The following is a 20752-nucleotide window of genomic DNA, read 5'->3' on the forward strand; positions in this document are numbered from 1 at the left end:
AGGTGGGTGGGTGGGTGGATGGGCAGATGGATGGGAACACACATGCTTTGAGCTGAGCTGGGTGTAGTGTCTTTGGGGTACAGTTACATGACCAACAAAGCTGAGGTCTTGGGTTTGCTGGAGGTGATTTATGCTGGGACAAGAGTCACTGTTAAAGAGTGCTCACTCAGGTTCTCTACCAATTTGTTCACTAGTCCACTTTGGTCACTTTTTTGGGCAATTTTTTTTTTACAAATATGAAACAATAACATTAACATTTTTTCTTCAGTAAACAGCTCTTGCCTCAAATCTTAAGGGGAATTTTTAGATAGATAAGTGAGAGACCATGTATCCAGTGGTCCAGTCTTCAGCCTCTGTAGCTAAATCACTGTGCTTCCAACACTGATGCCAACACATACATGAGAGATCCCGGGGGACCTCACCGAGCCCCCAACTTCTTTATGAAACACAACCACCAGTAGTCCTCACTTTCACAGTGTCGCTGGGAGGATTCGATGACATGTGTGTTAGCACAGCACCTATAATAAAGGAAGGGCTCAAAAACTCAGAGGAGCCACTGTTCGAGAGGTGATGTTTTCTCAGCCTGGCCCTTCCGCACATCTCCAAAAGCTTCTAAAGGATCTGAGCCAAACATGACAAAGGACGTGCACTTTGAACTGATTTTCTCGTTGTAGAGGAGAGTTGCCCAGACACTCCTAGACCCTACAGTGGACCCTCAGAAACAATTGCACACACAGCCACACTCAGGCTGAGGTTGGATTCCGACCATGTCCCGTGCCCACTGCCCATGCAGCCTGGTCACTGCTGAGTGAATCAGCCCTCCAGGGCTCCAGGTGGCACGTCACCAGTTTCATCACACAATGTGACTGGAGCGTCTTCATTCATCTGTCATCTGGGCTTCTTCCCAAGACCTCACGTGTTAGGTGGCTGAAGAGCAGCAACGTCAGTCTCACCCAGAATAGGAATCTGAACAGCCCTCTTGGGTGACGCCCCAGCCCAGAGAGCCCCCCGTCTTTGGCCACTCTACCTGCCCCTGTCTGAAGCATCATCTAGCTGTAATGGGAGCGGATGTCCCTCAGCCTCTTACTGGAAATGTCAAGACCCTCACTCAGGGCCTCTGGGGCCCGAGATCTCCGTGTGGAGCCCTCCACCTGCTCTTGAACTGCCCGACACGGCCTTCCCGACATGGCCTTCCCGACACGGCCTTCACAGCTCAAGTTGAGGCCCTGGTTCCACTCGGTTTAGCTGGGGCCCAGGGTGACTCCCTGGCTGAGTGGCTCTTGCTGGCCATGGCCCCTCTGGGTGTCTGCCTCCCAGCCTAGGAGACCTGTCCCTGGTCCTGCTACAGGTCACCATACAGTGGCCTCTGGCCCTCATCACCCAGGAACAGCTGGAAGTCTGGAGTCCAGGCTGCATCCACTTGCCAGGGGCTCAGGCCTGTCCACCCTCTCAGCTCTCCAGGCCTCCCTATGTGGCAGGCCCAGGGTTCCTCTCAACTCACTGGGATGTCACAGAGCCGCAGCTGCCTCCAGCCTCTGCACACGCACAGGCAGATTGTCCTCAAGGCTGACCCCCAGCAGCGGGCGGGCAGCCCCTACACAGCGGCAGAAGCTCTGTAGTTTGTCTGCCAGGTCCGGCCTGCCCTGTGTTAAAAGGGAACTTAAGCAGTTTCACAAATCTTGGCAGTTGGGTTGACTGCCCTCTTTTTCCGCGTTCCAATTTCCCTCCCTGGCTCTGGGTGCCAGGCCTCCTGACCCAGCCTCTGGGAAGGGAGGCTCCAAATGGAACATGGTTTAGAGGCAGCAGGATGGGGTGAGAGGGATCAAAATACATCGCTTCATTTTTGCAAAGCATACGCCCTCATCCAACCACTCCTCCTCCAGGCCTGCTGTGGCTCATGGAGCCAGCGTCCTTTAAGGCATTTTTCTTTGCTACATTCTTAGTTGTGTTCATTCAGTGGCATTGTTGAGCACCTGCGGCAGGCATGCATTGTTCTGGGACTCAAGTAAGTTGCTGTCTCACAAACATAATTTAGATATTCTCATCTCCATATGGAGAGATACTCAGGATCACTAACCTTCAGGGCTGTGCAGACCAAAACCACAATGAGATGCCATTTACATCTACTAAGATAGCTGTAACCAAAAGACAGATAATAACAGGTGTCGACAAGGATATGGGGAAATTGGAGCCCCTATACATTGTGGGTGGAAATATAAAATTGGTGAACCACATTGGAAAACAATTGGACAGTTCCTCAAATGGTTGTCCAAGGGTTACCACATGACCCAACAAAACCACTCCTAAGGACATACCTAAGATAAGTGAAAACATGTGTTTGTACAAAAACATATAATAATGTTCAGAGCAGCTTTGTTTATAATAGCCAAAAAGTGGAAATAGCCCAAATGTCCAACAAATCATGAATGAATGGATAAATAAAATGTGGTGTATTCATACAATGGAGTATTACTGGACAATAAAAAGGATTGAAGTACTGAAAAAATGAAGGGATGGAGCCAAAGGAAAAACAACACCCAGTTGTGGATGGGACTGGTGATAGAAGCAAGGTTTGATGCTGTAAAGAGCAATATTGCATATGAACCTGGAATGTTAGGTCCATGAATCAAGGCAAATTGGAAGTGGTCAAGCAGGAGATGGCAAGAGTAAAGCTGAAACTCCAATACTTTGGATACCTGATGCGAAGAGCTGACTCATTTGAAAAGACCCTGATGCTGGGAAAGATTGAAGGTGGGAGGAGAAGGGGACAACAGAGGATGAGATGGTTGGATGGCATCACTGACTCGATGGACATGGGTTTGGGTGGACTCCAGGAGTTGGTGATGGACAGGGAGGTCTGGCGTGCCGTGGTTCATGGAGTTGCAAAGAGTCGAACACAACTGAGTAACTGAACTGAACTGAACTGATCCAACATGGATGAATCTTGAAAACAATATGATAGTGAAAGAAGCTAGTCACAAACACCTATATAGCATATGATTAATTTATATAAAATGTCCAGAATTGGCAAGTTCATAGAAATAGGAAGTAGATTTGTGGTTGCCAGGGCGTGGGAGAGGAGGGATGGGGCAGCAATAGTCTAGTGAGTGTGTAAGTGTTAGCACGATGCAAATGCCCTGAGATTAGATGGTGGCAATAGTTGCACTACTCTGTCAATATAATAAAATCTATTGAATTGTATGCTTTATATGGGTGAATTGTATGGTATATAAATTACATCTCAATAAAGCAGTTAAAAAAAATGTCTTCATCTCATTCTCTAACTGACTCTCCCTTTCCTAGTTTCTTAGCCCTCCTGGAACAAGCATGAACTCAAGACCTCCAGCACACTTATTAGAGTCCAGTACTTGGTGACTAGACTTCAATTTAATGATTTTCAAACCATCCTTTTCCATTAGAAGTGAAGCTTCAGGGACTTCTCTGGTGACCCGGTGGCTGAGACTCCGCGCTTCCATTCAGGGGTTCCAGGTTGGATTCATGGTTGGGGAATGGATCCCACATACCACAACCAAGAGTCCTCATGCCACATCTAAAGATCCCACATGCTACAGCTAAAGATTCTGCAAGCTGCAACGAAGATGGAAGAAGATCCGGTATGCCACAGTTAAGACCTAGTGCAGCCAGATAAGTAATAAACATTTATTAAGGAAAAAAAGTGAAGCTTCAGGATAGCAGTGACCACAGCAGGGGAAGGGGAGGGTGGGACAAATTGAGAGAGTAGCATCGAAACATATACATTACCATATATAAAATAGATAGCTAATGGGGAGTTACTGTGTAACCCAGGGAGCTCATCCTAATACTCTGACAACCTGGAGGAGTGGGATGGGGTAGGGGGATGGTCAAGAGGGAGAGGACAAATATATACTTATGGTTGATTCATGTTCTTGTGTGGCAGAAGCCAACACAATGTTGTAAAGCTATTATCTTCCAATTAAAAATTAAAAAAAAAGAGATCAGAGACTCTTATTTTATTCATACCCAGCATGCTTGACATAGGGTCTGGCACATGGTAGGGTACCACAGAGGTGTGTCAAACGAACAGATGCTTCACGGTGCTCATATCCTAAATGGAGGCAGAAGCCCAGCGTTGGCTGCGGGTCATTCATTCCCTCAGCACATATCCACTGTGTCCTCATGACCCTCGGATGGAGTAAATGTACAAAGCAGACAGGTCTTTACTCTGAGGGACTCCGAGCAAAGGAAACCTGTACTGAGCAGGGTTAACGCTTTGATCAAACACTTTTCAGTAAAAATTTACATAGATGGAAAGTGGAAATTATGTTAAAGGGGGCTTTGTGGGAAGTTAGACTGAGTTGAGACAGCCGTACAGTAAAGAAGAGAGATTCTGAAGGATAGAGGCAGAGTGAGAAGAAGCTTAATCAGAAAAAAAGAAAGAAAATGGGCATTTTTCAGTACAGTGATTCTGCCAGTTAGGAGGTGTGTCCACCTTGTGATTTTAATTTCTCACTGAAGTGGGGAGTAGTATTCAGAAAGTGGAAAGTGCCAAGTACCCTCCTTCATCTCCTGTGTCAGGAAAGCTCTGAGAAGAGATGTGCAGGGAAAGAGTGACTCAGTGGCCACGAGAGGAGGGAACCAGAGTGTTTCAAAGAGATGGCAGAGATTTCATTAAAGTGCGACTGTCTCCTTCACTTTGGAAAATCGTGGGAAGGAAAGCTGAGAGGTCAGGATACCCGGCAAGCAGATACACAGTGACACAGGCTGGGAAACCAAGAGGCCAGCTTATAGCTGCACAGCCTGTGGCAGGTGATGGAGGTCTTGGCAAGAAAAATTAAGGAACCTTGGCCATTTGGCTTTGTCCACACATAACAACCATCTCATTCCACGTCTCTTTTCTCTGTATTTTCATTTGGACACACGGGGATTCTAGAAAGCCTTAAATGAAAAGGAGGTATGAAACAAGGCTAGGAAGTGATTAACATGTGAATAACGCTCTTGAACAAGGCAGGGTTAGGCCAAAGAGTTAAGACACTTGGGAAGATGGGAGGAGGCAAGGAAGATGTGGGAAGAATAAAGTTCAGGGTCAAGGATGATGCTGCAAAATCTGGTACACATCACCAGCTGGAGTTTGGGAAAAAGGAGATGTGGGTCAGAGAGAGACCCAGGACTGAGGAGGCTTATGAACTCAGAGACGAAAGAGCAGAGCTGAAAGGTCTTCCTGAATGGGTCACCTGGGCTGGCAACCAGAGGCTGATGCATCCCCAGAGTTCAGAGGAGCTTGAGATTTGGAGTGAGTCCAGGCACAGATGAGCCTGTGAAGAGCAATGAAGCAAAGTTTTCTTTTCTCTTGAAAAGTGACTCTGTTGTGTTTTTGGTTTGCTTAGTTGGCTGCCCACCAGAAGGAAGAAATGGCAAAGATGGCCCATCTGCCTCAGAGGCAGTGTGGTCTGGTGGTTAGGCACAGGGGTTGTGGGCACAGGAGGTTGCTGAGCACCCTTCTGGGCTCCGAGGCTCCATAATGCTGTGTCACTGACCATGGCACAGGCTCTGCTGCTCTAAGTGGTGTGTCCCCCTCCCTAACAGGGGGGGTGATCAAGGGCTATTGTTAGCTTGAGATAAAATAGCCAAGGCAAGGCTTTTAGTGCATCGTGGCACTTAGAACCTTTTCTCAAGCCTCAGATGCAGTTTTCCTTTGGTATTTTAACATCTCTGATATTAGGATGTACAGCATTGATTTCAGTGGGACATAAAATACAGTTTATGGTGCCTTAGATTTGATCTGGGGAGAAGGCAATGGCACCCCACTCCAGTACTCTTGCCTAGAAAATCCCATGGACGGAGGAGCCTGGTAGGCTGCAGTCCATGGAGTCACAAAGAGTCGGACACGACTGAACAACTTCACTTTCCCTTTTCAATTTCATGCATTGGAGAAGGAAATGGCGACCCACTCCTGTGTTCTTGCCTGGAGAATCCCAGGGACGTCGGAGCCTGGTGGGCTGCCGTCTATGGGGTTGCACAGAGTCGGACACGACTGAAGCGCCTTAGCAGCAGCAGATTTGATCTGGAAGTAGACAGCCAGTAGGTGGCAGTGGAGGTGCTTTGTGTCATTCTCCCTGGGCCAGACTCATGGCTCTGTCCACATCTTGGGGTCCCCTCTTCTCTCTGGACTGATTGAGCCTTTTCCCTGGGGGACAGTTAGGCTTCCCTTGTAGCTCAGTCAGTGAAGAATCTGCCTGCAATGCAGGAGACATGGGTTCGATTCCTGGGTTGGGAAGATCTGGAGAAGGAAATGGCAACCCACTCCAGTATTCTTGCCTGGAGAATCCCATGGACAAGGAGCCTGGCAGGTTACAGCTGATGGGATTGCAAGAGTTGGACACGACTGAGCAACTAAGCATGGCATGGCACCTGGGGGACAGGAACTTGGGCCCTGCAGTTAGGCCTGCTGAAGCTAAGTCTCATCTTGGCTACTACTCTCTGTGGCTACTACTCTCTGTGTGACCCAAGCTAAGCACTTCGCCTCTCTGAACCTCAGTTTCCTCTGCTCTGCAAGGGAGAAATATTACCTACATTCATAGGGTTATCAGATGAGGATAAGAGGAGACAAAGTTATATAAAGTGCTTAGCACAGTACCACATTGGATAAATGTTAGATGATGATACAAATAAACAATGTTACCTTAGGTAGCAAAGTTACACTTTGTTACAAGTATTACTATTCCTGAGGTATCTTGGGAGCTGACACAAACATTCATCTCAAACTCTCAATGGGAGGGATCTCAGAACCCAAATCCATCCTCCTGCCCTGTGATGGTGGCTGAGGTTGCAACCTCCCACTCCCTACCTGGAACCCTTCTCGCACTTCCTGCCCTACTCCTTTCTCAGCACTCCCCTGCACTACCCTCAGGACTCTGGACTCATTACTTCAGGAATTGTTTTTCTTGGGAAATGGACTGGCTTGCTCCCTCCTTGGGAAAGACCACCCCAAACCCTGGCTGGGGTTTTGTCAAGCAGTTAATCACCGGAGACCTCCCCCATCAAGACTTCTCTGTGGCTTCATCTTCCTGTCTCCTCTTAAGTGCCCTGACTCAATTCACAAAGCTGTCTGCCTCTGTCCTTGCTGGCATCCTCTACCCTAAATGTAAATACCATATTTTTCTCAAAGCTTCTTACCTCTGCCTAATGAGTCTTATGTATCAGAATCATTCATGCTTTACATTTATAACGTTTGTAACTCACGCACCCAGAGCCTCCCCGGGTCTTCAGATCCCCACGTGGTCTTTCCATTCACAGCTCTCCATGGTCCTGAGGGCATCACACAGCCTTCCTCTTCAAGTGCCACAAGCAAGCCTTTCCTTGTGGGGGAGGCTACAGAGCCTCATGGAGAGATAGGTTTGGCCAGTCCCTTTCTTGAGCCCTCCTAATCTTTCTCATCATTTTCCAGCACAGAAGATAGAACTAATGAGTTTTCCCCAGGAAAGCCCTTCTCTTTTGAGGTAAGACACCCCACCCCAACCCTACCCCTACCTTGCAATCTGCCTTGTGCTGCCTTTTATAACTGGCCTGCCTCTTTGCACCAAACCTAGGGGCAGGAAACTCAAAGACTTTTTGCCTGCACCTTGGCTGGGGGATTCCAGGGTAACACAAGCCTCTCAGGTATGGAATGGCATCAGATTAAAATCTCAGACTTTGTCAATGAAACAGCCACTAGCTCCCCCTCAAGATCTTTTTCAGGGGGCTGGATCTGGAGGCGCATGGTAGGCCTGCCCCTCGGGGAAGCTGTGGAATCTCTAGTCTTCACTGCGTTTGTAACAGAATGACTCTCGTGGTCTTAAGGAGTGTGTCCCAAATGTCTTGGCTTCTCAAAACTGGTTTCTGCTCCCTTAAAAATCTTCTGGACAGAGTGCCATGTGCTGAAAGGGATGGGGCAGATTTCACAAAATGCAGCAGCAGCCACGTGGCATCATTGAGTTGAGAAAGCACGGCATGTTAGACACAAGTCCCCACGTTTACTTCTTTATCAGCCTGTTCATCTGCCTGCCTGTCTATACATCCTCTGATATGTTTAGAGAAGGACATGTGGCGTATAGGCCAGGATATGAATGAAGCTGAGGGTGGTGTATAAAGGCGTCTGTAGGATAGCGAGATGAGGAGCCTCAAGGCACCCTCTCCGGAGTCCCTCCCAGGCCACGGGAGGGACAGACAGCAAGAAGGCAGGAGTGATGCCTTCCCCGTCAGACGTGCCACACTGCAGTGTGTCCTGGGGGCTCTGAGAGGCCGCAGTGTCTAATGCTGTCAGGCTTCGGAGCCCAGGGCTCAGAACCTTCCTGAAGGTTCTGTGGGGCGAGCTCCGACCTTGCTTATCCCAGAAAGGAATGGAGGAGGCGCCCAGCTGGCTGGTGGCGGCTGCGTGTCCAGCCATCCGGGAAAGAGGCCCTTTCGCCTCCCCAGCCTTCCCGCTGCAGCTCTCCCCTCTGGCCCAGCTCCCAGGATGTGGGATGCCAAGCAGTTCCCGCCTCCTCCCCCTGCTCCCCACATCCCACCTTGCTCACAAAGGCAGGTCTGTCTGGAGCTGAGCAGGGCAGGCCCACGGGGAGGGCTGGTGCTCCACACCACACCCTTTCCTTACGGAAACGGACAGGTCTTGTCCAGTGACGGGGAGAGGGAGTTCCCCTCATGGAATACCTCCTCTCAAGCTCAGCAGAGAGGCAGCGGGTGTATGTAAGTGGGAAGTTCTCTGCTTTGCATGTCTGGTCAAAAGAGGGCTGTGAGTGCAGCACGTCACCACCCAAGCCAAGTCAGAGTAAATGCTCCCGCATTCAACAAGTCGCCTTCTAACCCTTTGCTCCTGAGTCAGTCAGAAATGTTTACTTTGCTTTGAAAATGGCCTCCATTTCCTAGTTAATATGCGTAAGAGAAGATGCTGCCGCTCAGCATTGTGCTTTTGCCCAGCGATTGTGACCTGCAGTATGACCTTGAGAAGACTGCCCTGGGCTTCACTGTCTCCATTCACTTGACTTCACTACACCTAGTAAGGGCCCATGCATCCTACTGTTAGGCACATGGACTTGACAAGACACTGCAAGGGAATAAAGGTGGAGATGAAGTCCAAGTGTAAGCTCTGCAGTCTGGCTTCCTGGACTTAAATCCGGAGGGTCAGCTCACCTCTCTGAGCATCAGGTTACTTGACCTGTGATAATCCCCACCCCGCATTGTTCGTTATGAGGGTGCAACAGGGTAACATGAGTAACCTCAGTTGGCACAGCCCCTGGCACATCTGATCTCTGTAGCTGTTATTTTGTTAGTTATTCAGAATAAATAAGTTCCCTGTCCTTGATGGAGGGTGAGAAGGAAAATCATAAGTAAGGCAGACTGTTAAGTGCTTTGATGAAGGTACCCTACACTGGAGGGAGAAGAGGTCCAGGAGGATTTAGTGGAAGCTGTGGCAGGTCAGACACAAGGACAAACAGCTTCATGCATGTGGACATGGAGTAAAGGGAAAGTTGACCAGAGGCCTGAGTGTGGGCAGGCAGAGGTGGTCTGGTCCCAGCGTGAGTGACTGGGGCTGCTGGGCCGGGGCACGCACACTAATTTACAGGTCAGTGCACACTAGTTTGGAGTCACGCCAGAGAGGACCCCAAGTGGTGCCACCTGAAGAGTGTAGACTTCTATCTGCAAGTGGTGGGCAGTCCGTGGAGATCTTTGAGAAGGGAATTAGAAAGATGTTTCTTGTAACATTTTATGGGAAAATCTTGGTGGGGGCGGGGGGGAGCTGGGCACTGAGGCTGAGGGATACTTGCTCTGTGTTCCCATCTCTAAAAATTCACTAGGCTTCTAGTCCTTGCTTAATATTCACCTTCTTTACTTGACTACAAGGTCGTCTAGGACAAGAGCCATATGCTTCCTTCACACAGCTCTACCCCCCAGCACAATCCCTGGTGCTTCATAGAGAGCTGTTGAATTAAAATAGACAAAAGATCTGAAGCTTGAGCCATGAGAGTAGAGGGAAGGGATGGTCTAAAGTCACTTGAGGAGGAGCATGAAGAGGATTTGGCAAATGCCAGGAACTCAGCAAAGGAATAATCAGAGATAGCATAGGACATGGTGGGGAAGATGGATGAATGGACGGGAGAATGGACAGAATCAGGAGAAGCCTGGTCAGCGATGCAGGTACCAAGTGCCTGACAGAGTGGGCTGCTTCCCAGGGGCGAGACACCATCCATTCAGAGCTGGGTGTTGGGCAGGCCTTGGACACGGGGCGCTGGGGAGAAGCCAGAGTTGGAGGCAGATGCGGGAGGGTCAGAGATGTGGGGAGAGATGGGGATCTTCAAGGGAGAAGGACCCAGAGCCTGAAAAGAGAGGTGGACAGAGGCAGCTACCCTGGGGGACACCCCACAATCTCAAGAGATCCCTAGTGCAGCCAGTGATCTCAGAGAAGTCGCAGGGGACTGGAGGCCAGAGGGTACAGGATCACAGCATTCAGCGGGAAAACTGGCTCTAGGCCACACCGTTCAAAGCTGCTGAGAGGCTAAACAGATGGAAAACAGAAGCCAGAACCTCGAGATTGGTCTCGTGGCATTGCTGTGCCAGTCACTCCTTCCAGCCTTCTAAAGGAAGATACATACTCACCAACCCTCCCATTATCAGAACCTTCCATTGCTTCCCACTTCCCAAACATTAAGGCCCTAAGTCCTTGGCAAAGGGTTTCTGTGACCCCCCTAATCTTTCCTGGAAGCCTCACCTTGCTGTTGCACGTCCAGGCCTTCATGAGTTGGTTCATGCTATTCCTTCAGCCTGGAAGGGCCTTCCCTTCCAGTCCCTCCTAGCTAAAATTCTTCCTACCCTTCAGGGCCTACATCACATTGCACATCCTCTGCAAAGCCTTCCCTAATATCTCCAGTAAAAAGAGTCCTTCCTTTGAGGACCCATGGTGCAGTGCTTTGCCTAGAAGGAATTCTTTCGTTCCTTCTGAGATTCCATCCAGTTGTTGGCTTGTCTCTCCCTTCACTGGATTATGACATCATGAGCAGAAGACATATCTTGTCTTTGAACATCCTGTGGCTTGATCTCTTATGCACAGAAGGGACTCAGCCAATGCCAGCAAAACATATGGAGACACGAATGTCTGAGGACAGTAGATGCTGGCTGTTCCACTTGGAAATTACAGGGCCTAGGAGCTGTTTGACTTCAGGGCTTGGCCCTGCAACTAAAATCTTGGCCCAGCATTAGGTTGCTTTACAACCAGCTGTGCTATCTGTGATCTCTAGAGTCATTTTGATATTGTGGCTACATTATTACAGATACACTTAAGATTTTCCTGAACATTTCCCATATTTAGACAAAGATGGAAAAACTTGGCCTGGTCATCAGAAGTGCTTTATCACATATGTTCCCCTTGATGGCGATTTAGAGTAATCCCTACACAATTCCATGAGGATCATAAACATATTTCGAGAGCCATGAATTAGGAGGAGAAAGTTTCCCAACACTCAATTTACAGACTCAGAAAGCATCTGTTCGTTTAATCATCTGTCATCTTCAGCCCCTCTGAATAGGCTCTGACAGTATTTAGATAAAATGAATATAATGGTTTTGCGACAGCTTGTTATTTGTAAGGAAAACATGTATTCAATAAACATATTCAACAAGGTTCAGCGAGCACCTACGATGTGCCACTCATGTGTCCTTGTTAGACAGTGTATGAGTTGGATGGATTCTTTCTGTAGACTGTGTTTTAGGGGTTAGATATTCTCTGTTTTGTTGTATAAAACTGAGAGCAATTTAGGACTGATATAGACAGCCCTGCTTTTTTTGGTTGGCTTTGTTTTTATTTTAGGATAGACAGTTACAAAACACAGCTGGCAAAATGGAAAGAAAAGCTACATTCTTCATGCAGCTGTGAACAACAGAATTTAAATATCTCTAATCCAGCAGACCTGGTTCTTGGCAAGGGAGGGAAAACGAGTACGTTGTTTTTTACTACTTTAGGCTTTCACACTCATACACACATGTGTGCACATGCATATCCAAAGAGTAAAAAGGCAGTGAAGCCGGAGGGTATGTTGAGTGCTTTTAAAATTCTTTTTCCATGGGTCTTGCAGCGTTGGCTGGGAAGGAGTTTCCCAAAGAACTAACCTCGTAAGGAAAGCCTTCCCCTGCCTTTGTAATAATAAGAATCGCTTTCTCCTGAGCATTTGTCCTGTGCTAGTCTGGTGCCTGAAGAACATTACCTGTTTTATTATATCCTCTGAGGTGTGTGGCGTCTACACATACAAAATGAGGCTCAGAATGATGACACAGGTTGCAAAACTGGGTAGGCATGGAATTGGAATTTAAATCTAGTTGTCTGGCCACAACTGGGATTTTCCTTAACCCATCTCCACTGTGGCAGAATAGCACCAAAACATACTTGAGAGGTGAATAATGACCAGACTTGGGGAAATGGGGCACATTCCAGATGACGTCTCCCCATCTTTAAGTGATTCCAAAGGACAGATGTAAGAAATGTGGTTGGCCTGCACAAAAGAACCCTAAAAATAGGGGTCTTTATGTTTTTTCTATTTCAATATATATTGCTCTTTCCTCCTTAACAGTAATAGAGCTATGCTTAAATGTTTTTGTAGAAGGATATTCAATATGGCATTATTAATAATAGTGACAATGAACTGAATATCCGATAATAGAGGACTCATTAGATTATAGAGGAGTACACTGCCACCATTAAGAAATCTGTTTCAGAACAGTCTTGAGTGGAGGACACCCACTATGTTGCTAAATGAAAAAGTAAGTTAAAAGTCTATAAAGACAGTATGATCCCATTTTTGTTTCACACACACACAGAAAAAGACAAATAGAGACACACAAACACAAAGAGAGACACACAAACACAGGCATATATATAACACAAGAAAAGAACTGGGAAATTATCAGTATTTTAACTGATTATCTCTTGATGATGGGTAAACTTTTATTTTCTTAAATTGTATTTTCTGGTATTACTTCCATTTCCTATAATGAAATATATTACTTAATTATCTAAGAATAATTTTTTAAGTAGTGCATACTCATTAACTCAACAGCTTCATCATACAAACAGTTTTTGAGAATCCACTATGTACTAGACTCAAAACATTAAAAAAGAAAAACAGAAATTAAAGTTACTCACACCCTTGTTCACTGGCATTTTGGATGATCTTCATCTCATTTTCTGTGCTGCATTGAAAGCATAATGGTGACCAAAGCAGACAGCTACCAAGCGCTGGGACAGTTAGGAGTCCTGCCAATGGAGATTGAGCAGCCTCTGGTCCCTGATTCGGCCGCTTCTACCTCCAGACATCATTTCCCTTCCCTCTAAGTCTCAGCTCCATCATCAGTAAAAAGGATGGAGAGTGGTACCTACGTCATCAGCATTTTGGAGGATTAACCAAGTTACAAGTAAGTGCTTTGACGGAGACAACAAATGATAGCTGTTATTACTATTACTGTGTAGAATGGCTGCGTTGCTCTTCTGTTTTCCATCTCTTTTCTTCCAAAGAGTGTAGCATAGTTGTATTGCTCTTGGAGAGAAGGACCACTTTTTAGGTCTTTTTTGAAATTTTCTTTTAATTGGAGGATAATTAGTTTACGATATTGTGACGGTTTTTGCCTTACATCAACTTGAATTGGCCACAGGTATACGTGTGTCCCTCCCAACCCAAAGCCCCCTCCCATCTCCCTCTTTTTAGGTCATTAAGGCTTAGGACTTCCCTGGTGGCTCAAACAGTACAGCGTCTGCCTACAATACGGGAGACCTGGGTTCAATCCCTGGGTTGGGAAGATCTCCTGGAGAAGGAAATGGCAACCCACTCCAGTATTCCTGCCTGGAAAAATCCCATGGACAGAGGAGCCTGGTAGACTACAGTCCATGGGGTCACAAAGAGTCGGACACGACTGAGCGACTTCACTTTCACTTTCTTTCAAGGCTTATAAAGTCACCTTTGACTTTTGTCTGTGGTCAGATCACTCAGTCCAAGCCATTTTCAGGCAAAGCTATAAAGGACAGAGGAGCTGCCATGGTTTAAAGAAAAACCAGAGTATTTTTACATCTTTCAGAAAATCTTGGGAGCCAATGTTGGATAAAGATCTTACTTAATTGTGTTTGGAAACCTCATAAATGTGGTTCGGTATAGGCCTTATGATAGCTAAACTCTTGCTTATTCTCACCAACCCTGTGACTTCGGGCCTTGGTGTTCTGTTTTGTCTTATCAGCTCTGTTATTGTATGAGCTCTTTGGAGAGAGGATGCCTAGTAGTGGGCTAATTCCTGGAGGAGCCAGCCTGTTTCTGGTTGTGGCCCTGTTTCAGCCTCCCCCATCTCCTTTCTGCATGACTCCCAGACCTCCTAACTCGGACCCCTGCCTTCCCTCCACCCATCTTAGAGTCAAATCTCCACTCAGGATCAAGTGAGGGTCTTAAAATGTCCATCATTGCATGTCACCTCTAATGCTAATCCCTCCGTTATTTTCAGTGCGTTCAGAATAAAGCCCTAGCTCTCTGCTTGACTCCAGGTTGTGCATGATCTGGTTCTTGCACACCTCTCCAGCTTCATATTGACCCATTCCTTCACTGTTTATTCTTCTTGAGGTATCCTGGCCTCTGTTGGAGTCTAGAACACACGAGTTCTTGTCCACCTTGGGGCTTTATCTCAGGTTCTTCCTTCCATGAAGAATAGTCTTCATCACTCCTCTTGGCATGCCTGGAGCCCCTTAATCCTTCTGGTCTTTGCTTCTGTGTCACCTTGGAGAGACTTTCCCTTTCCACCTAATTTGTAGTAGCATTTCTTGTTTCAGGACCTTGTTTGTTCTATTTGTAGATCTTAGCATGGTTTTTACTTAGTTCTTTTTGTTGACTTACTTGGTGTGTGTGTGTGTGTGTGTGGGTGTGTGGGTAGGTGTGTACATTATTTGCCATTCACCTGCTGCATTAGAATGTCAGCTCCTCAAGGGTAGGGACCATGTCTGTCTCATCCTCGTATCCTTGAGGCAGGGCCCTTCACAGAGAATGCACCCGATGTATAGGGAAGGGAGAGAGGGAGGGAGTCTCTGAAAAGTGGGATGCTTCTCCAGGCAGCCCAGTTTCCCGTGAATGTGGGCAGCGTGTACTGCTTAGCCCTAACATTACTGTGCAAGTTTAAAAATAAAACCCCTGGGTGGAGTGAGAAACCTTTAAAGAGGATGGGGGAAAGATAATGAGAAACAGAAGCTGGCCAACACAGCAGGATGTGGGGCTGGCCAGGAAGAGAAAGGGACCCTGACTCCAAGAAAGCACTGCAAGAGTCTGATGAAGGTAGTACTCCGTGTTACTAGAGGTCTTCCTCTTTGTCGACAGTGGATGAAAGACTTGAACTGTTTCAGGCTGTGCTTCCATCCCAGAGCGAGATGTGTTTAGAGTCATTTTTTTTTTAAAGAGCTATTCTCTACAGTTCCTAGAACAGAGGCCTCCACACCCCACATCTGACTGCCATGCTGTCAGAAGAAGAAGGAATAGCAGGAGGTTACAGGGAGGTGATGAAGCCTGCTTTGGCTCACTCTCGCCGTGACCTTCCCCTGGGCCCCTCCCAGCGTGGAATCTGAACCTCCCACCACAGTAGGGCCCCGGCCAGACAACCCAAGGTATAGCCACCCTCCACAGTCTTGGCTCAGTTCTGGGGATGTGCAAGGCAGGGAGGGTCAGGTCAATGGGTCGCTAGAAACAACTGGGACGTTGCCTTGGAAACCCTTTTCCCCCACTTGCACTGTGTGCCTTTGGATCCACCCTGAACCAGCTGTGTATTAAATCCTCTGGCCGCAGTGGGAGGTAGAGAGTCATGTGGAGGAAGGTCAGAGTGTGTCAGGAAGGGGTCCACCTCCTTGATGGGAGACCATCGATCTTTGGGCCTTAGTGAGAGGTCTGACGACCCAGGAGAGCCATGGGCTGAAAATCCATACTCCGGGCCTGGTCTCTGTGGTGCAAGAATGGGCTGGGTTGAGTGTGGGGGCTGCCAGCATCCCCTCCTCCAGACTGTGGCCTGGACCCCTTCCCGTAATCCATCTCTCTCTGGTGCTCCAGAAGCCAAGTGATGTGCTCATGGTCACCTAGTGCAAGGGAGTGTTTGCAGACCTCTACAGCACTGTTCACCAGTGGGTTTTTCCATAATCCCTGCTCTGTGGTGGTCAGAAGGGCCATGAAGGAAATCAGCAACTATAGAGGGAGACAGCTGGAGCTTTCCATGCCCCTTCATAACCTCTGCTCCCCCTTCTAGAGATGAACTCTTGTAAAGAAGGAAACCAAAGCACAGAGAGGACCGGTTCTTACCCACAGTCACTCAGGAGGGCAAGATGGGGCATTGAGCAGCCTGGGTGCAAGATAACTGTGCAGTTCACAGCCTACAGCAGGCCATGCTGTTCACTCTGCGTTTAGTCTTCAAATGTGTTAAACTCAAAGCCCAGGGTCAGGGGACATAGAGGAAAAGTTTGAAAGCACCCGAGCACCAAGGAACCACATGTACCCTGGAGGGGTGGGGATCCCACAGCCTTTTGGGAAATGGTGCTAAAGGAGCCTTGCTAAAGTTGAAGCTTCTTTGTTTGTTGCAAACTCCTACAGCTTGAAACTGCTGAACAGGAGGCTTGTCTGCTCCATGCTTAAGCTCTTCAAAGGAGCTATTGCTTTCTTGGCTAGTTCTAGGTTCCTGACGTGTGAATTTTAAGTGCTGAAAGAGCACAGGGTGATCATTGTCCCTTGGAACAAAGAAGACTGACGGGGGAACAGCAGGTGACCTTCATGTTCCCAGATCATTTTTTTAGTTCAAATACATTCTCAGGTTTCCTGCAAACCTTAGCCAGACTGCAAAGTGTTGGTAGCAATAATAATTAATATTTTATTGATCAAACGCTGTGTGCTCTGCATTATGTACTGAAACATTTTTGTCTCACTGACATCTTAAATCACCTCTGTGAGGGAGTAACAGCTAATGCTGATAATAAAACACACTTTCTCAGACTTCACCTGTATAAATTCACAGAGTCCCATCAACAACCCTCGGGTGTGTGTGCTGTTATCATGTCTCTGTTTCAGAAGTGGAAAGGTTACAGAATTGGGCCAAGGCCTTACAGCTCTTGTGTGTCAGAACCAGAATTCATACCCAAGCAGTCCTGCCTGCCCCAACTGGTATACTCCTATCCTCAGGCCCTGCAGACTGTCACTATGGAATAAGAAAAGGATGATGAGAGAGATGGGCCAGAAGTGGAGGCATCAGGAGAGCTCTTGGTCTACCACATCAGCTCCCTTTCCAATGAACTTAGGACACTGCCTCCCGAGTCTTCAGCAGAGACATCCCAGGACCAGCCTTGGAAAATGGCAGCTCATTCTGTGTGGCCAACCAAGCGGGGATTTTACCCTTGGGAGGAAACGATCCTGAGGCTAACCTGCATCTCTGTCCCAGAAACATCCCCATTAGCATTTCAAACATGAAAAACCAGTAGAGGCTTAAGGAAGAACATTTTGCTCCTTTAACCTAACCACCACCTTAGCACTGAAGACAAAGGAGCCAGGGCCACGCCAGCCTTGAACTCTGAACCAGGGCCATGCTCTCCCAGGGCTGCAGCTTGCCGTGTAGACTCCAGGGAGTGACTCTGCAGTGGTCATTCCCAGCTTTCCTCCAATTGCCATTTCAAAATTCTGACATAGATTCTGAGGAAGAACAAGCACAGCCTAGTTTTCGAACAGCTCTCTGTGTCCCCGATTGGTACTGAAGCAGCACTTTGTGCCCATTGATTAATCAGTGCAGACACTGCTTCCACCCCCATGGACCTGGTAGCCAAGGTGGGGGTGAGTGGCTTTGTCCACTCCTCCCTGAGAGCAAGGGCAGGAATGTGCTGGATCAATGTCACCCTTCTGGGTGCCTGACCTCACTTGTTTGCCTTTGATGCCCATCAGCCAAAAGGTGTTATTCATCTCTGAGCATGAATAACACAAACAGGCTGAATTTTTCTAGGCTTCCAAAGTGAGTTCTCTGAAGAGACGAGATTATGCACCCTAGGCCAGAGCAGCTGATGCAGAGCATGGGGTTCTGGGGGCTGTGAGGGGCCTGCTCACCCAAGCCAGGGTCTGAGGCCCCGAAGCACACTTGGCAGCACTGCTTTTCTAGAGCTGTGAGGAGTGACAGAGGCCGGGAGGTCCCACTGCTGCCCTTGGTTTTGGCTTTTCCACTCCTAGGATTGAACCAGTCGCTCATTTATTGAGCACTTACTATGTGGGTCAGTTCTGTTCTAGGCACTGGGGATACAGCAGGGAAAAAGAGAGACAAGGCCTACCCTCCTGAAGCTTATCTTCTAGGGGGAAGGATGAATCAAAGCAAACTTAAAAAAAAAATTGACAAGATGATACAGACTGGGCTCAGTGCCATGAAGGAAATAGAGATAGAATAGGGAGTAACAGGAGAAAAAGCCACTTTGAGGAGTTGACCAGAGAGATGAGGCCTGAAGGACAAAGAGGTCTCCTATGTAAAGAACAGCAGGGAAAGTACTCCAGGCAGATGGAACAGCAATTGCAAAGTCCCAGAGGCAAGAAAGGGCGTGGAATGGCTGAGGCATGGAAGAGAGGCCAGTGGGGCTAGAGCTTGTGGGGGATATGAGAGGAGTGGGAGGATCTTGTCCCCATGAGACCCCCCAGCTGCTGTCACCTTCCTGAAAGTCTCCTCTCTTCTCCACAGTGGACTCCACTTGCCCCAGGGACTCATCCTTGCTAAGCCAACTCTAGCTCCTCTGCTGGAAGGAAAAGGAAGGGAATTCTTTTGTGACTGTCAGGAAATATGGCAAAGGCATGGTGTTCAATTTGACATCAGGACTCACTCATGGTTTATGTCAACAGTGGCTGGCGTCGATGAGAAGTTTCCGAATGATGGGAATGGTGTGTGTGTGTGTCTGGTAGGGAAGACACCTGAGAGGGCTACAAACTCCAAGCTGGAATCCCATTGCCGCAGACCTATCTTTCTGCTTCTCATGTGAAATCCTGAATAAGGCACATTTTGGCTTTAAGTCCTTTGTACTCCTTCTTTATATTCTCCGCCTACTGTCATACCCGTGTCTGCCCACTTCCACCCTCTGCCACAAGGGTTCTGCCTGGGTTTCTTGCCCCCACTTCTTGCCTCTTTACGACTTGAATCTCAACTGTTCTCCACAGCCCTGCTGAATGAGCCTGCTGACTGCTGACCTGTTCCTGTAGCTTCAGGATAGGTTCTGCAGGCAAAGGAGAGGTTACATTCATGAGACCTCTGTGTGTCCTTCAAGTGATGCCAGAGAAGGTCGGGCTTGGCTGCCTGGTCAGCCCCAGTCTGAGCCTGGCCCGGCTCCCAAGGTCTTGAATTAACCTCATCAGTGGGAGACAATGGCCCCTATTTAGACTCTAAAATGCTGCACTCAGTATGTCAGCAAATTTGCAAAACTCAGCAGTGGCCATAGGACTGAAAAAGGTCAGTATTCATTCCAATCCCGAAGAGGGGCAATGCCAAAGAATGTTCAAACTACCGCACAGTTGTGCTCATTTCACATGCTAGTAAGGTTATGCTCGAAATCCTTCAAGCTAGGCTTCAGCAGGATGTGAACCAAGAACCTCCAGATGTACAGGCTGGATTTCAAAGAGGCGGAGGAACCAGAGATCAAATTGCCAACATGCATTGGATCATGGAAAAAGCAAGGAAGTTCCAGAAAAACATCTACTTCTGCTTCATTGACTATGCTAAAGCCTTTGACTGTGTGGATCACAACACACTGGAAAATCCTTAAAGAGATGGGAATACCAGACCACTTTACCTGTCTCCTGAGAAGCATGTACGCAAGTCAAGAGGCAGCAGTTAGAACCCGACATGAAACAATAGACTGGTTCCAAATTGGGAAAGGAATACGACAAGCCTGTATATTGTTACCCTGCTTATTTAACATCTGTGCAGAGTACATCATGTGAAATGCTGGGCTGCATGAATCACAAGGTGGAATCAAGATTGCTGGGAGAAATATAACAACCTCAGATATGCAGATGATACCACTGTAATGGCAGAAAGCCAAGAGGAACTAAAGCCTCTTCATGAGGGTAAAAGAGGAGAGTGAAAAAGACTGTTACAGAGACTGGGAGGCTTAAACAACAGAAATTTCTTGTCTCACAGTTCTGAAGGCCAGAAGTCCAAATTCAAGGTATTCACAGGGTTGGTTCCTCCTGAGCGCTGTGAGGAAAGGATGTGGTCCAGGCCTTTCTTCTTGACACGCAGATGGCTGCCTTCTCCTGTGTCTTGTCATGTCCTTTCCCCCGTGTGTGTCACTATGGCTTGATTTCCCCTTTTTAAAAGGAGACCAGTCATACTGGATTAGGATCCACCCTAATGACCTCATTTAAACTTGATGACCTCTGTCAAGACACTGTCTCCAAATAAGGTCACATTCTGAAATACTGGGGGTTAGGACTTCCACCTACAAATGTGAGGGGGGACACAGTTCAGCCCATAACTACTACCTTCCAACTACCCTTTGCCCCCACCCTTTTGGTTTATTGAATGAGATAAAAATAGGGAACAACAAGGATACATCATCTTCTGAAGAAATTATGTGGGAGTCTCAGGATGGGGGAGGACAAGATAGGAATATGAAGAGGAGAAAGACCCTGAAGGGTGAGAAAAGAGGGTTGAACTGACAAAGAGCTAAAACTACCCTCACGTATCTGTGAGGAGCTCCATGGCTATGCTATGGAAACCTGTGGGGCCTGGG

At 47.7% G+C, this 20752-nt stretch overlaps 2 protein-coding genes across 8 annotated transcripts in view; one reads left to right on the forward strand and one right to left on the reverse strand.

Moving 5' to 3' along the window:
• LOC104996249 overlaps positions 1-8435 on the forward strand; it is a 354524-nt gene extending 346089 nt beyond the window's left edge. The window contains exon 12 of one of the 3 annotated variants that reach the window (XR_826152.1): positions 7427-8435. The gene's annotated coding sequence lies outside the window, so the exon portion shown is untranslated. Of the gene's footprint in view, positions 1-909; positions 2557-3419; positions 3865-7426 lie in introns of those variants that run through there. The other 2 variants (XR_826154.1, XR_826153.1) reach the window with 2 other exon arrangements.
• FGF1 (fibroblast growth factor 1 (acidic)) overlaps positions 1-20752 on the reverse strand; it is a 108472-nt gene that overhangs the window by 71354 nt on the left and 16366 nt on the right. The gene's annotated exons all lie outside the window — the stretch shown is intronic.

The sequence above is a fragment of the Bison bison genome, unplaced genomic scaffold (assembly GCF_000754665.1).
Source record: "Bison bison bison isolate TAMUID 2011002044 unplaced genomic scaffold, Bison_UMD1.0 scf7180017864291, whole genome shotgun sequence".
Lineage (NCBI taxonomy): Eukaryota > Metazoa > Chordata > Mammalia > Artiodactyla > Bovidae > Bison > Bison bison.